Genomic DNA, 16,664 nt, shown 5'->3' with positions numbered 1-16,664 from the left:
CCTAAATTTCAGTTTCTGTCTCTTTTACTCACTTAGTCCACCATGTTCTGCTTGGCTTCTCATTTCTGCACTGCTCTCCTTTTTTTTTTTTTTTTTTTTTTTTTTTTGTGGTATGCGGGCCTCTCCCTGTTGTGGCCTCTCGCGTTGCGGAGCACAGGCTCCGGACACACAGGCTCAGCAGCCATGGCTCATGGGCCCAGCTGCTCCGCGGCATGTGGGATCTTCCCAGACCGGGGCACGAACCCGTGTCCCCTGCATTGGCAGGCAGACTCTCAACCACTGCGCCACCAGGGAAGCCCTCCTGACTCTTCATTTTAGGGTTGCGGTCCCCAACCTTTTTGGCACCAGAGACCGGTTTTGTGGAAGACAATTTTTTGATGGGATGGGGGGTAATACAAGCGATGGGGAGTGGCAGATGGAGAAGCTTTGCTCACTCCCTCACCCGCCGCTCACCTGCTATGCGGCCCGGTTCCTAACAGGCTGTAGGCCAGTTGCGGTCCGTGGCTCCCGGGGTTGGGGACTCCTGTTGTAGGGGACACTTTCCGTTTTCTCAGGTGTTGCAGTGCTGAGCTCCTTGTTGTCCAGTGTTTTAAAATTATAGTTTATATATATATATATATATATATATATATATATATATATATATATATATATATATAAAATCAGTTTTCTTGTTGAGTTCACTGGGAGAGCATGACTGGTACTAGTTACCATATCATGGCTAGTTGCAAAAATCTTTTTAAGGCACGAGTAAGTTGATGACCACATATGAGAACATGAATTAAAAACACCATTTTAAAACCTCAGTTTTGATTACAAAATGAAATTCATCTTTGAGCAAATAAATACTTTGTATTGTGTTTATAGACAGTACTTTATGTTTTTGGGTTTTTTTGCCTGCTTCATTTTTATCTTAATCTGGATTGATTTTTAAAGCTGTTTGTTTTCATATATAAACCTATTTTCTTTGACACTACTTTATGCTCAAGGCAGAAACTTTGATAATTTCCAAATATAAAGCAGTAATTTTCTTCATAATTGTATTGATAATTTTATCAAGATTTGAGGAGATAATTTTTAGGTTCTCAAGATTTGAAACTAGGAATGTCAGTATCATGTCAGCAGCACTTTGTTTTCACTTTGCTTTCTAGTTTATTGGCATTCACTGATTAGGCACTTAAATAACCAGCTAATATGGCAAGAAATAGGAGTTAGGGAGCAAATAACTTATTTTAGATCATTCAGGTCTTCAGTTGTCAGCAGTTTTGCTGGGTTTCCTCTGTTTGCTTTGTAAAGTGTATTTGGGACATTTGAAGAAAGGAGTTTTGAACCTTGGTCATTTCATTTAACCCTTTTTTGTTAATATGGAAAACTGGAAGATGACAGTAACTTGTGCCGCAGTATAAAACATGATATTCAACATTTATCACTGAAATGGTAATGCCTTCAAAGGTCTCATTTGTTTCAGAAGACCTTTTTTAAAAGTTTTCTTTTTTTTTAAAATGACCTCTCCATGTGCTTTTTGTGATATTGTTTGTGTAATTTTTAGTTCTGATAATTGCCATATAGGAGCTTAAAATGTATTTTTAAAGTTATAGAGGAATTATCAGTTTATAATTTTTGTTCACAGCAGGCACCGACTTGTTATTTGTCAGGATGTCTTCATATATAGGTATTGAGGTGCGTTGTATATTTGAAGCCACTCAAGTGTATCAGTCCTCTGAGACTGATATACTTTGTTGTCTTTTGAGTCTGTTGCTATAGTATGCATTCATTTATTTCACTTATTAAATTTATTCAACAAAAACATTAAATGAACTGTGGTTATGCGTAGTTGTTAAAAGCATGCCTGGGTTCTAATCCTGGCTTTACCACTTTACTGGTTTAGCTGTGTGACCTTGGCTAGCTGCTTCTTAGTATTTCAGTTTCCTCTTGAGGATAATAGTGAGGTTATTGTTGGGTTTACATCACTTAATATGTGTAAAGCAATTAGGCTACTGATTAGCATATGATAAATACTCAAATGTTATTGCTGTTGTTGCAGTTATTATTACTATTATTGTTATGTTAGGCCTTTCTTGGACACCTTTTCTCAAATTTTAATCCCCTCCCTATGATAGTACTTCGTTCCCTGCTTTATTTTTTTCTCATTAAGGACTTTCCACTAACCTGCTGTATACACTATATATCCCTTATTCACTGTGTGCTGTAGGTCTCCCCCACTAGAATGTAAACTCCATAAAGTCAGGAATAGATATAGGGATTTTATTCCTAGCACCTAGAGAAGTGTAGGGAGTGTATTGGATGCCCAGTAAATGTTTTCTGAATGGATAACGTTGAATTGTGTGACAGGTATTGACTAGATATTGGGGGTATAGAAATGAAAAAAGTACGAAAAAGTTCTTTCTCTTAAAAAGCATGTAGTATAATAGAAGAGACTCATACCTACAAAACTAACTATAGTTATTTTGCCCCATGTAAGTGATGGTGGTGGTGGTGGTAAAGGATACCTGAGGATGGCCTCACAGAAGGTGTCAGTTGAACTGGACATTTGATCCAGATAAGGAAGGTTTCCAGGCAGAGGTAAAATCTTGAACAAAATTACAGAGTTTGACAGTTTGGGCAATGGCTTATAGTCCAGGTTAACAACAGTGTAGGTTAATTAGAGGTAGAGGGAGCTAGGAAATTGGTTGGGACCAGGTTTGGGAAAGATAGCTGTTAGAGGTACAGGTTGTCTAGCTTTTACCTGGACAGAGTAATGGGATTTTGGATTCAGTATGTGAAATTTAATGATAACTGGCTGTAGCACTAACATTTTAGTTTTGTTTTTTGAAGGTGAGAATGTATTTCTTTATAGATTGTTATAAACAAACTATAAAAACTTGGTTTTTAGAATATTGCTTTTTAGAAACTATTTGAGAACTGTGTACAAAACAGACTTGTCAATAACAATTTATAGAATTGAGGAATTAATATTTTTTGATTTAAGAATATGTACCACCTGTGTAATTATCAAATTTTTATTTAATCTGTTATTTACTATGGGTCAAATTGCCAAACTTTAATTCCTACTGTGGCACTGACACAAAGCTGGTGTCAAAATACATTTAAAAATAATTAGTTTTGTTTAGAATGAGAACACATGAAAAATAGTTTCACTTTGAATTATTGGATTTTAGAAATTGGTAATGTATTGGTATTTGAGGAGATTGTTCTGTTCTGTATTTCGGTACAGTTAGACTGAAAGCTGAAATTGGCTTTTTAAAGCAAGCTCCTTTTAACCTTGGCAAAAAAAAAAAAAGGCTTATTTATGTGTGTATGTGTATGTGTGTTTTAAAGTTCAAGCTTTTAATGCTTAATTTGTTAATATAAAAAATATTTGGCAGACTGTAGATTCCCACCCTTCTGCCTCTAGAGGGGTGTACATTTCAAATAGAAACAAAATTGTAGTATCACAATAATTAGTATTGCTGAACAAGATTCAAAAGACTGGTGTTTGTGTGGAGAAATTACCATTTTCATTTGATGAAGCAGATTTACTTGGGGATTGCCATAATTACCCAATTATGCAATTCTAAATTATTAGATTAGCATCATCAATTGATCCTGGCCAGTCAGGGTGAGGAGAGGCTTTTACCATCTTTCTCTTTCTACCTAAGTGTCTTGCTACTATTTCCAAACAAAAGAGTAGCAAGACTGGATTATTTATGCACTACTCCATTGGTTAGCATTTATTAGTGTTCCTTTATTGTGAATTATTGACATTAATCTGTTTTATATTTGTTTTTGGCATTTTTATGTTCATTTTCATTTCATTGTTCCCTTTAAAAGAGTGAAAGCTATAAGTATACACATAGCATTTGAATATATACACATTTTATGGCAATGCAAGTCACTGATCCATTGACAGTTTTTTTTCTAAATGAGAACATAATACAATGAACATTTTCAGAATGTAACTATTTTATCAAAATGTAAATTCAGTAGGCTGTGTATACCAGTTAAAGTATATCATGTGATATAGATGATAGGAAAGTGGGACCTAGGACACCAATTTGTGAATCTTGGCATGGATAGAATATTATTGAACGTTTAAATAATACTTCCTGAAAAAAATGGATTAGTGACATTAGCAATGCCCAATTGGCTAACATTGTGTTTTTATTAGCCAAATTTTAAAAAATTTATTTTTCTGTTATTCAGTAAGTATTAGTGGAACTATCTGTTGATTGTTGAAATTTGTAGTAATGAAATTATATTTAATTTTGTTTTAGAGTTAAGAATAATTACTAACCATGTAATATTTTTTTCTTTATTAAGGAATTGGATTTTGTGAAAAAGTAACAGAAGAATTCTCTTCAAGGATCACATCTAAGTGCACTTTTTGCTGATACATCATTTCTAGTAAGACATTTTTCCTTTTTTCTATGTTATGAAGTAAATAAACACAATGGGAATTTGTTTTTAAAATAAGACTGTCTTGTGAGCTTGAATAATAAGTCATTTTGGAGTTTATTTGGGGGATTAAGGTAGATTAATTAAGGAAATTCATAAAATCTTGTTGAATATACATATATATGTATGTGTATATACACACACACAAAAAATATACATAATGTGGTATAGTGACAGTTTCTCATGTAGTGGCACTGCTAAGATAATCCCATACTTTTACATCTTTTCCACTTCCATTTTCCATGTCCATTACATGTATTTGAAAATAAGGAAAAAAAATCTAAAGTCCATGTTTACTGTGACAGTAAGTTGGAGGAAGAGAGGGTTTGAGGACATGAGTTACATATTATGAGGAGAGATTTTCAAATGAAAGACAAAGTGGACAGATCTAGCCATATTTCTTGAAAGGTGGAAGGGTTGAAGAAAAAAATTAAGCAAATTTAAGAAATCTTTTTAAAATGTAGACTTTTTTTCTGACTTTGAATTTTTGCCTTAAGTCATAGGCCCATATTTGCAAAGCTCTGGAGTAGGCAATTTTGGTTTAAAAACTTGCATTGGCCTAGGTTAATGGTTCCAGTATGCTAGTACGATGTGTAGTTCTCCTCAAAAATCTTTCATAAGTGAAACTTCACTTGAATTCAACCTTCTATTCAAAATGGAAAAGAATTATATTAATACTAGAATATTTTAAAATAATGTAATTTCAGAAAATGTTAGGGAATAGTTTTTGGTGTGTTATATATAATATATTAACCTTAACATTCTGAATGTTAGATACAGTTGATCAAGCCTGATGGTTATGTCAGTAAAAACTTGGGAAAGCTACTTACAATATTTGCTCTTGTTGTTATTCTTGTTTTAAGAATACTTTTGCTGTTTAATGTTTAAATTTTTTCTTGAATAATTAAATGGTAGAAAGAACTTTTATGAGCTTACAAAATGCGTTTTTTGTTAAAATACTTTATTCCAATGTCAGTTTCTTATGCCCATATATTTTTCTTCTTAAACCTTGATCGCAGAACAGCCCATTTTATGATATCCTTCAGTTTGGGGAACTAGGGGAAAAGGTATTCTTTTTCCAATTGAAAAGTATCCTTCAGTTGAAAAATTGTATATGTACAGGAAGGATGGGAATAACGAAGTTTAGTTCACATTTTAAAATATAAACCTTGGTTAGTCTTCTATATATCTTTCAATGTATATTTGTTGTTTTTCTTTTCTCATCTTTTTTACATTTCTCATATATATATATATATATATATATTTTGTTCACTAACTGCTCAACACTGAGTGATTTGAATTAAAGCACTATAGGAATTTAGACATCTCATTCCAGAGAATTTCCGCTATAATTTCCCTATCATTCTGTACCTTCTCTGAACCTCCATGATGCCTGTGAGCATAACTTCAGTTGTTATATTTGGGTTATGTTTAAGCGTTAAGGTATCCTCTATGATACTTCTTTCACTAACTTCTGAAGATATAAACAGTGTCTTATTATTTATGGGAGGTTTTGCATGGTTCTGAGGGCTGTGATTGAGTTAAGAGCTACTTGTTTTGGAGTTACTCTGAGTACTTAGATGGGAAGCACTCTTTCCTTTTGAGTAGTTTCAAATATTGACTGAAGAACCTCAGATTTGTTTTCCCTATAATTCTGCCCTAATTCTCAGTAGAAATTGGAGGAGTTGTCACAGACATTCGGCAAAATTTTTTCTACCCTTTTTCTTTTCCTTCATGTCTTGAAACTATATTTTAAGTGTTTGGTCCCCTTTGAGTTAATTTTTTTTTTTTTTTTTAACATCTTTATTTGAGTATAACTGTTATACAATAGTGGGTTAGTTTTTCCTTTACAACAAAGTGAATCAGTTATACATATACATATGTTCCCATAACTCTTCCCTCTTTTGTCACCCTCCCTCCCACCCTCCCTATCCCACCCCTCTAGGTGGTCACTAAGTACAGAGGTGAACTCCCTGTGCTATGCTGTAGCTTCCCACTAGCTATCTAATTTACATTTGGTAGTGTGTATATGTCCCTGCCACTCTCTCACATCGTCACAGCTTACCCTTCCCCCTCCTCATATCCTCAAGTCCATGCTCTAGTATGAGTTAATTTTTATATATGGTATTAGGTAAGGATATATGGTATTAGGTAAGGGATGAGATTTATTTCTTTGCATATGAAAATCAAATTGTTCAAGAAGCATTTTTGAAAAGGTTATATTTTCCCCTACTGAATTACTACCTTGGCACCTTTGCTGCAGATCATTTGACATTATATGGGGGTCTATTTCAGGATTCTGTTATGTTCTATTGATTTATGTATCTATCCTTATGACAATACTGTACTGCCTTGATTACCATAGCTTTATATTAAAATCAGGGAGTGTAAATCCTCCAAGTTCACTCTTCTGTTTCAAAGCTGTTTTTCTATTCTAAGTCCTTTCCATTTCTCTCTATGTATTTTAGAATTAGCTTGTCATTTTCTACAAAAAAGCCTCAGTGGGATTTTGATTATGAATGCTTTTATCATAGAGGCTAATAGGGAGAGAATTAATCTCTTAGGGATGTTGAGTCTTCTGATGTGTGAATTTGGTATCTTTCTCCATTTAAGCTGTCTTTAGTTTCTCAGCAGTATTTTGTAGTTTTCTGTGTAAAGGTATTACACGTATTTTGTTGAATTAATCTCTGTTTTCTATGTTTATGTTATTGTAAATGGCGTCTTAAAAGCAGTTCCCGATTGTTTGTTGTTAGTGTATAGAAATGTAATAGATTTTTACATAAACCTTTCTAATTTATGATTCTGCTAAACTCACTAGTTCTGGTGGCAGTTTTGTGTATTCCTTCAAATGTTCTGTGTAGACCATCATCTTGTCTGTGAGTAAAGACTATTTTACCTCTACCTTTTCAATTTTTGTACCTTTTATTTCTTTTGCTTGCTTTATTGCACTGCCTAATAGTCCCAGTGCAATGTTGAATAGAAGTGGTGGGCTCACATTGTTGTATTACTCTTACTTATTTACTTATTTATCTATGTATTTATTTATGGCTGTGTTGGGTCTTCATTGCTGTGTTGGGTCTTTGTTGCTGCACATGGGCTTTGTTGTGGTGCACGGGCTTCTCATTGCGGTGACTTCTCTTTGTTGCAGAGCATGGGCTCTAGGCATGTGGGCTTCAGTAGTTGTGGCTCACGGGCTCTAGAGTGCAGGCTCGGTGGTTGTGGTGCACAGGCTTAGTTGCTCCATGGCATGTGGGATCTTCCCGGAGCAGGGCATGAACCCGTATCCACTGCATTGGCAGGTGGATTCTTAACCACTGCGCCACCAGGGAAATCCCTGTTGCCTTACTGTTGATTTTAGGTCAAAACCATCCAGGCTTTTACCATTAAGTATGATGTTAGCTGTAGGTTTTTTATAGATATCCTTTATCAGATTGAAGAAGTTCCCTTATATTTGTAGTTTGCTGGGAGTATTTTTTTTCTTATTATCAGTGAGTATTTTTATCAAATGTATTTTTATCAGATGCTTTTTCTTCATCTTGAGATGATCACATGGTTTTTTTCCTTTTGTCTGTTAATGTAGTTGATTGATTGATTTTTGAATATTGAGTGAATAAATCATGCATTTCTGAGGTAACCCCCACTTGATCATGATGTGTTAATACTTTTTATATATTGCTGGGTTAAATTTTTTATGTTAAGAAGCCATTTATTTTGGTGAGCTATCCCAAGAATTATCTCACTTTCAATCTCTAGGTCTGTGATACAAAGGCATAAAATAATTCCGATGTTGAAACCTTGAAGAAAGTTGTTACAGATACAGGTAATAGACAAAAATTGCAAATATGTAAATGTTTCTGGTATCTTGAAATAAAGGTAATTTTGAGTTAAATTGTTGTGTAAGTTCAGATTTGTGTAAATGAGAGATTTTTTTCATCTGTGTTCATAGTAGACATTGGTATGTAGTTTTTTAATAATGTTTTTGTCTGGTTTTTGTATCAGGATAACAGGGTGAGTTGGAAAGATTTCCTCTTCTGGAAAAGTGTTCATACAGTTGGTGTTATTTCTTCTTTAAGTGTTTGGTAGAATTCACCAACGAAGACCATTGGCCTTGGAGTTTCTTTGTGGGAAGGTTTTAAACTATGAATTCAATTTATTGGATTGATATTGGGCTATTCAGATCTGTAATAATTCTTTTTGAATAAGCTTTAGTTTTTTGTGTCTTTTAAGGAATTTGTCTGTTTTATGTAAGTTGTCTAATGTATTGGCATGAAGTTTCATGTTATATTTCTTTATTCTTTTAATGTTTGAAGGATCTGTAGTGATACCCTCTCTTTCATTCTAGTATTTGAGACCTTCCTACTTTTTCTAAAGGAGCATTTAATATTTAAAACTTTTCTCTGTCTGCATTCTGCAAAGTTCTTTATGTATGTTTGTTTACATGGAGTTCAAAGAATTTTTAAGCTCCTTTGTGATGTTTTTTGGACCTATATAATTTTGAAATATTTCCTAAATTTTCCAGATATTTTTCTCTAATAAGTTTTTAATTTAATTCTTTTGTGGTCCAAGAACATATTGTGCTTTGTGGGTTTATTATAGAGTACAGAATGTTGTCTGTATAAAGGAATGTTTTGTGTGCACTTAAGAATTGTATGCTGTTGAGTGGAGCTTTCTAAAAATATTAGGTCAAATTGATTGATAGTGTTCTTCAAGATTTATCCCTTCTGATTTTCTATTTGTTTACAGTAATTGCTGAGAGAAGAGTCAACTTTAATTGTGGATTTGTCTGTTTCTCCTTTCACTTACTGGTTCATGTATTTTGAAGCTATTTTAATAGGTGCATATATATCTTTTTAAAAAAATGTATTCTTGATGAATTGGGTCTTCTATCTTGTCCCTCTCTATATCTGGTAATATGTTGTGAAGTCATTTCTGAAATAACTTGTATAGTTTCTGACAGAAAGTCTGCTGTTATTTTTACTTTGTTGCCTCATATGTAAATTTTCTATTTTGTTTGACTGCTCTTCAGTCTTACAACTTTTTTAGTGTCTATGATTATGATGTCACTTGATTATAATGTGCCTTCATATGGTTTTCTCTGTGAAAATCCTGTTTAGTATTTTTGAGTTTTTGTGTTTTTTTTTTAAACCAAATTTAGAAACATATCGACCACTGTTTTTTCAGATATCCCACTTATCCCAGGTGATATTTTGGAGGGAAGGGAAGTTCAGTTATACACTTGAGATTGTCTGTCTCGGCACTTAACTCCCCTTTTTTTTTCATTCTTTTTTTCCTTTCTTTTATTTGGATGGTTAATGTCATGTCTCAAGGTTCACTGATTTTTTTTTTCAATATATAATCTGTTCTTAATACCATCCAGTATGTTTTTTATTTCTAATAATTATTTTTTATCTCTTTTATTTCTTTCATTTTTCTTATCATATTCTTATCTTCCTTTACCTTTTTTAACATATAAAACTTATTTATAATCATTGTTTTAATGTCTTCATCTGTTAATTCCATTAACTTTATCATTCCTGGTTCTCTATGTTGATTGCCTATTATTATTATTGGCCACATTTCCTGCTTTTCATTGTTTGAATGCTGGACATTGTTGGGTATAGTGATTTTTTTGCACTTTTTATATAGTGTTGAACTTTTTGTACATGTTTAAATTACTTGGTATCAGCTGAATCCTTTTGAGGCTTTTTTTTTTTTTTTTTTTTTTTTTTTAAAGCTTTGTCAGCATTGGTCCAGAGCAGTTTTTATTGTGGGGTTAATTTGGTCATCCATTAAGGTTATGTTTTTCTGAGGGTTATAATCCATTTTGAGCATTATTCTCAATTCATTGTAATCCCAATGGATATTATAAAAAAATTTTATTAGTTTGTTACTGTTTTGTGTTTTAAAGGAAATTTTATGGCCTGCCCAAGAATAGCTTAGTCACGAAAAAGAAGATCAAATCAGAAGACTTTCTCTACTCAAAGCCTATAAATCTACAATAATTACTTTCATGAAATAAAGCCACAAGGATAAACAAAAGAAATAGTCTGAAAGAGGGTCAGTGTGTACATGCGCACTTGCTTTATGATAGAACTGGCACTTTAGAGTGGTAGGAAAAGAATTATTCAATAAATGATATTGGAACAATTGGTGATAAAGCAAAAATATGACTCATACTCTATACCATATGCAAAAATCAATTAAAGATTGATTTGTACATCTCAGTGTGAAAGGCAGAACTATAAAACTTTAGAAGCTAAATGTAAGGAGAACATGTTCATGATCTCTGGACAGGAAAATATTCTTAAAAAGAAATTAAAAGTGCTGATATAAATAACACAGTTGATAAGTTTGATTACCTTAAAATTAAGAAATTTTGTTCTTGAAAAGTCACTATTAGAATAGAAAGGGAAGGCAGGGTGGAAGATATTTGCAACACATGTAACAGACAAAATGTATATATCAGAATATTCAAAGCACTTCTGCACATCAGTGTGACAACTGCACATCAGTGTGACAAAGACAAAAAATCCAATAGAAAAAGGGGTAAGAGACATATAAAGGCACTTTCTATTTTTATTTTTGGCTGCACCACACAGCATGTGAAAGTTCCTCAACGAGGGATTGAACTCACACCCTCTGCAGTGGAAATGCAGAGTCTTAACCACTGGATCACCAGGGAAGTCGCTTAAAGGCACTTTCTAAAAGAAATACAAGTATTCAAGATATATGTGAAAAAGGTGCTTAACTTCATTAGTAATCTGGGAAATATAAATTAAAACTGCAAAGAGGCTCCATAAAACACTAGAGTGTCTGAATTTAAAAAGTAGATTGACAGTACAAGTTTTGGAGAGGATGTTAAGTTATAGCAACTCAGTAAACACTGCTGGTAGGAATGTATGTTACTGCAACCACTTTAGGAAACAGTTTGTTACTTGCTTACCCTGTGACCCAATAATTTTCTTCCATGAGTATACCCCTGAGAGTAATGAATGAACATGTGTACCAAGAGATATGTTGATAATATTGGCAGCAGTGTTTTAGTAGCTTCAGACTCAGTGCAATATTCATCAACAGTTGATTGAATAAAATTGTGATATGTTTTTATATATATATATAACATATATGTGTTTATATATATATTTATATATGTTTACTTTATAGCAATAAAAATGGATGAACTACAGCTACATACTACACAGGTAACACAAATATGTTTCTCAATAGAAGCTAGAAACAAAAAAATTCATTATTTGTGATTCCACTTATGCAGAGTAAAATCAAAGCACATAAAAATAAAAACATGTAAAATGTATACATTTCATGCTTCTGTATATTATACGTTAACACCAAATATGCCAGTTCCTAATTGTATTTGCATGCCTACCCATATTGCTATACTTCTTTTCACATTAATTTAGAAATCTTCTGATTCTGAATATAATGGTATATGCCAAATCATATTTATCTTTATAAATAAAGATAAAGTTAGACCTAGAACAGCATTTATATACAGGTTTGAGTCAGGTGATGCAAGGTTAAAAGATTTAAATGTATTTAGTATTTGTAATAATACAGAAAATGGAGGTGGTTTCTAGTAAGGATAATTTATCTTTATACAGGATGTAATTATTGGCAAAGGTTTTTTTTCCAGAAATCATTATGATTTGGGATAGTTATAAGAATCTACATTTAAAAAATGACAGAGTGCTAATATTGAAAGTGAGTTGGTGGTGGAGGAATCTCATTTTCACACCTTGCCTTGATGTATCCTTTATTTCTTCTGCGTGTCCCATGTCAAGACAGGACATTGCCCTTATTTATGTGTAATTAATCTGGGAATGAAAGGTCATGTATGGATGGGATTTAGTCTTAATAAGGGCAGTTTACAAAATATCCTTTTTAATAATAATTTTAATAATATGGTGCTTATCTCTAAGGAGCCCAAGGTACCTTGTGGTTATAGCCTCATAATTTCCTGCAAGAGTTTCATCTATATTCTTGCCCCACTTTGTATAACTGATTTCAGGTAATGAAGATGTGAGTCACTTAAAGTCACATGGCAATTCATTGGTATATCTAGAAATAAAATACACGTTTTATAGGCTGGTCATTCTGATAAAAATTTCAGTTATAATGTCTTTTTAGTCAGTAGATTAGATAATTTATCATGATTAGTAATTTGTGTCATTTAAAAATGTGTGTCTTTAAGGAAACACAATTTAAAACAAAATCTTCAAACACCCTCTACAATTAAATGAAAGGAGCGATAGTGACCTTAAAAAAATGACTTTTAGTTTCCATCAAATTTAGTTAATACATAATTTTTCACACTATATATGTTGTGTAAAATAAGTTGTATATTATTCTGTTAGGAATAGGTTCTTAACAGTATACCCCTAAGCTCTCTAATTTTTCAGCATTCAGCTTTAAAATATCTCTAATCTGAATATATAACCAGTTATTAACCAAAGAAATCCAAATGAACTAGAAGGATACCATTCTAGAATTTTAGATGATTTCTCCCCCCCCAACCTATTTATTTATTTATTTATTTTTCTCTTCTAGTTTTATTGAGACATAATTGACATACAGCACTGTAGATATGTTCTTAATTATTAAAGCTGAGTGAGGGGTATATGGGAGTTCATTACCTTCTTTTCTTTTATTCACATTTGATATTTTCCATAATGATTTCCTTTTTTTTTAACCTCTTTATTGGAGTATAATTGCTTTACAATAGTGTGTTAGTTTCTGCTTTACAACAAAGTGAATCAGTTATACATTTACATATGTTCCCATATCTCTTCCTTCTTGTGTCTCCCTTGCTACCACCCTCCCTATCCCACCCCTCTAGGTGGTCACAAACCACCTAGCTGATCTCCCTGTGCCATGCAGCTGCTTCCCACTAATTATTCACCCTAAGTTTGGTAATGCATAATGTCCATACCACTCTCTCACTTCGTCACAGTGTATCCTTCCCTGTCCCCATATCCTCAAGTCCATGCTCTGGTAGTTCTGTGTTTTATTCCTGTCCTACCCCTAGGCTCTTCATGACACTTTTTTTTCTTAGATTCCATATATAAGTGTTAGCACACAGTATTTGTTTTTCTCCTTCTGACTTACTTCACGCTGTATGACAGACTGCAGGTTCATCCACCTCACTACAAATAACTCAGTTTCATTTCTTTTTATGGCTGAGTAATGTTCCATTGTATATATGTGCCACATATTCTTTATCCATTCATCTGATGATGGACACTTAGGTTGCTTTCACGTCCTAGCTATTGTAAATAGAGCTGCAGTGAACATTGTGGTATATGACTCTTTTCGAATTATGGTTTTCTCAGGGTATATATATGCTCAGTAGTGGGATTGCTGGGTCATTTGGTAGTTCTGTTTGTAGTTTTTTAAGGAACCTCCATAATGTTCTCCATAGTGGCTGTATCAATTTACATTCCCAGCAACAGTGCAAGAGTGTTCCCTTTTCTCCACACCCTCTCCAGCATTTATTGTTTCTAGATTTTCTGATGATGGCCATTCTGACCGGTGTGAGATAATGTCTCATTGTAGTTTTGATTTGCATTTCTCTAATGATTAATGATGTTGAGCATTCTTTCATGTGTTTGTTGGCAATCTGTCTTCTTTGGAGAGATGTGTACTTAGGTCTTCTGCCCATTTTTGGATTGGGTTGTTTGTTTTTTTTTTCTTATTGAGCTGTATGAGTTGCTTATAAACGTTGGAGATTAATCCTTTGTCAGTTACTTCATTTGCAACTATTTTCTCCCATTCTGAGAGCTGTCTATTCCTCTTGTTTATGGTATCCTTTGCTGTGCAAAAGCTTTCAAGTTTCATTAGGTTCCATTTGTTTACTTTTGTTTTTATTTCCATTTCTCTAGGAGGTGGGTCAAAAAGGATCTTGCTGTGATTTATGTCATAGAGTGTTCTACCTATATTTTCCTCTAAGAGTTTGATAGTGTCTGGCCTTACATGTAGGTCTTTAATCCATTTTGAGTTTATTTTTGTGTATGGCGTTAGGGAGTGTTCTAATTTCATACTTTTACAAGTAGCTGTCCAGTTTTCCCAGCACCACTTATTGAAGAGGCTGTCTTTTCTCCACTATATATCCTTTCCTCCTTTATCAAAGATAAGGTGACCATATTTGTGTGGGTTTATCTCTGGGCTTTCTATCCTGTTCCATTGATCTATGTTTCTGTTTTTGTGCCAGTATCACACTGTCTTGATTACTGTAGCTTTATAGTATAGTCTGATGTCGGGGAGCCTGATTTCTCCAGCTCCATTTTTCATTCTCAAGATTGCTTTGGCTATTCGGGGTCTTCTGTGTTTCCATACAAGTTGTGAAATTTTTTGTTGTAGTTCTGTAAAAAATGCCAGTGCTAGTTTGATAGGATTGCTTTGAATCTGTAAATTGCTTTGGGTAGCAGAGTCGTTTTCACAGTGTTGAATCTTCCAATCCAAGAACATGGTATATTTCTCCACCTATTTGTATATCATCTTTAATTTCTTTTATCAGTGTCTTATAATTTTATGCATATAGGTCTTTCATCTCCTTAGGTAGGTTTATTCCTAGATATTTTATTCCTTTTGTTGCAATGGTAAATGGGAGTGTTTTCTTAATTTCACTCTCAGATTTTTCATTATTCGTGTATAAGAATGCCAGAGATTTCTGTGCATTAATTTTGTATCCTGCTACTTTACCAAGTTCATTGATTAATTCTACTAGTTTTCTGGTAGCATTTTTAGGATTCTCTATGTATAGTATCATGTCATCTGCAAACAGTGACAGCATTACTTCTTCTTTTCTGATTTGGATTCCTTTTGTTTCTTTTTCTTCTCTGATTGCTGTGGCTATAACTTCCAAAACTATGTTGAATAAGAGTGGTGACAGTGGGCAACCTTATCTTCTTCCTGATCTTAGTGGAAATGGTTTCAGTTTTTCACCATTGTGGACGATGTTGGCTGGGGGTTTGTCATATATGGCCTGTATTATGTTGATTAAAGTTCCCTCTATGCCTACTTTCTGCAGGGTTTTCATGAGTGGGTGTTGAATTTTGTCAAAACTTTCTCTGCATCTATTGAGATGATCATATGGGTTTTCTCCTTCAATTTGTTAATATGGTGTATCACGCTGATTGATTTGCATATATTGAAGAATCCTTGCATTCCTGGAATAAACCGCACTTGATCATGGTGTATGATCCTTTTAATGTGCTGTTGGATTCTGTTTGCTAGTATTTTGTTGAGGATTTTTGCATCTATGTTCTTCAGTGATATTGGCCTGTAGGTTTCTTTTCTTGTGACGTCTTTGTCTCGTTTTGGTATCAGGGTGATGGTGGCCTCATAGAATGAGTTTGGGAGTGTTCCTCCCTCTGCTATCTTTTGGAAGAGTTTGAGAAGGCTAGGTGGTAGCTCTTCTCTCGATAGAGTTTGCCTGTGAAGCCATCTGGTCCTGGGCTTTTGTTTGTTGGAAGATTTTAAATCACAGTTTCAATTTCACTGCTTGTGATTGGTCTGTTTTATATTTTGTGTTTCTTCCTGGTTCAGTGTCGGCAGGTTGTGCATTTCGAAGAATTTGTCCATTTCTTCCAGGTTGGACACTTTATTGGCATAGAGTTGCTTGTAGTAATCTCTTATGATCCTTTGTATTTCTGCAGTGTCTGTTGTTATTTCTTCTTTTTCATTACTAATTCTATTGATTTGAATCTTGTCCCTTTTTTTCTTGATGAGTCTTGCTATTGGTTTATCAATTTTGTTTATCTTCTGAAAGAACCAGCTTTTAGTTCTATTGCTCTTTTCTATCGTTTCTTTCATTTCTTTTTCATTTATTTCTGATCTGGTCTTTAAGATTTCTTTCCTTCTGCTAAATTTTGGGTTTTTTTGTTCTTCTTTCTCTAATTGCTTTAGGTGTAAGGTTAGATTCTTTATTCTAGATGTTTCCTGTTTCTTAAGGTAAGATTGTATTTCTATCAATTTCCCTCTTAGAACTGCTTTTGCTGCATCCCATAGGTTTTGGGTCGTCATGTCTCCGTTGTCATTTCTTTCTAAGTATTTTCTGATTTACTCTTTGATTTCTTCAGTGATCACTTTGTTATTAAGTAGTGTATTGTTTAGCCTCCATAGTTTGTATTTTTTACAGATCTTTTCCTGTAATTGATATCTAGTCTCATAGCGTTGTGGTCGGAAAACAT

At 33.6% G+C, this 16,664-nt stretch overlaps 1 protein-coding gene across 34 annotated transcripts in view; it reads left to right on the top strand.

Annotated features, from left to right (window-relative positions):
• MEF2A (myocyte enhancer factor 2A) overlaps positions 1 to 16,664 on the top strand; it is a 181,831-nt gene that overhangs the window by 22,257 nt on the left and 142,910 nt on the right. For 24 of the 34 annotated variants that reach the window (XM_067029499.1, XM_059058526.2, XM_067029512.1 and 21 more), the window contains one exon: positions 4,321 to 4,404. The gene's annotated coding sequence lies outside the window, so the exon portion shown is untranslated. Of the gene's footprint in view, positions 1 to 4,320; positions 4,405 to 7,273; positions 7,332 to 8,208; positions 8,276 to 16,664 lie in introns of all 34 variants that reach the window. The other 10 variants (XM_067029502.1, XM_067029514.1, XM_067029504.1 and 7 more) reach the window with 2 other exon arrangements.

Source organism: Kogia breviceps, chromosome 3 (genome assembly GCF_026419965.1).
Source record: "Kogia breviceps isolate mKogBre1 chromosome 3, mKogBre1 haplotype 1, whole genome shotgun sequence".
Taxonomy (NCBI): domain Eukaryota; kingdom Metazoa; phylum Chordata; class Mammalia; order Artiodactyla; family Physeteridae; genus Kogia; species Kogia breviceps.
Note: the sequence above shows the minus strand (reverse complement) of the source record. Positions and strands in the feature narration are given on the sequence as shown.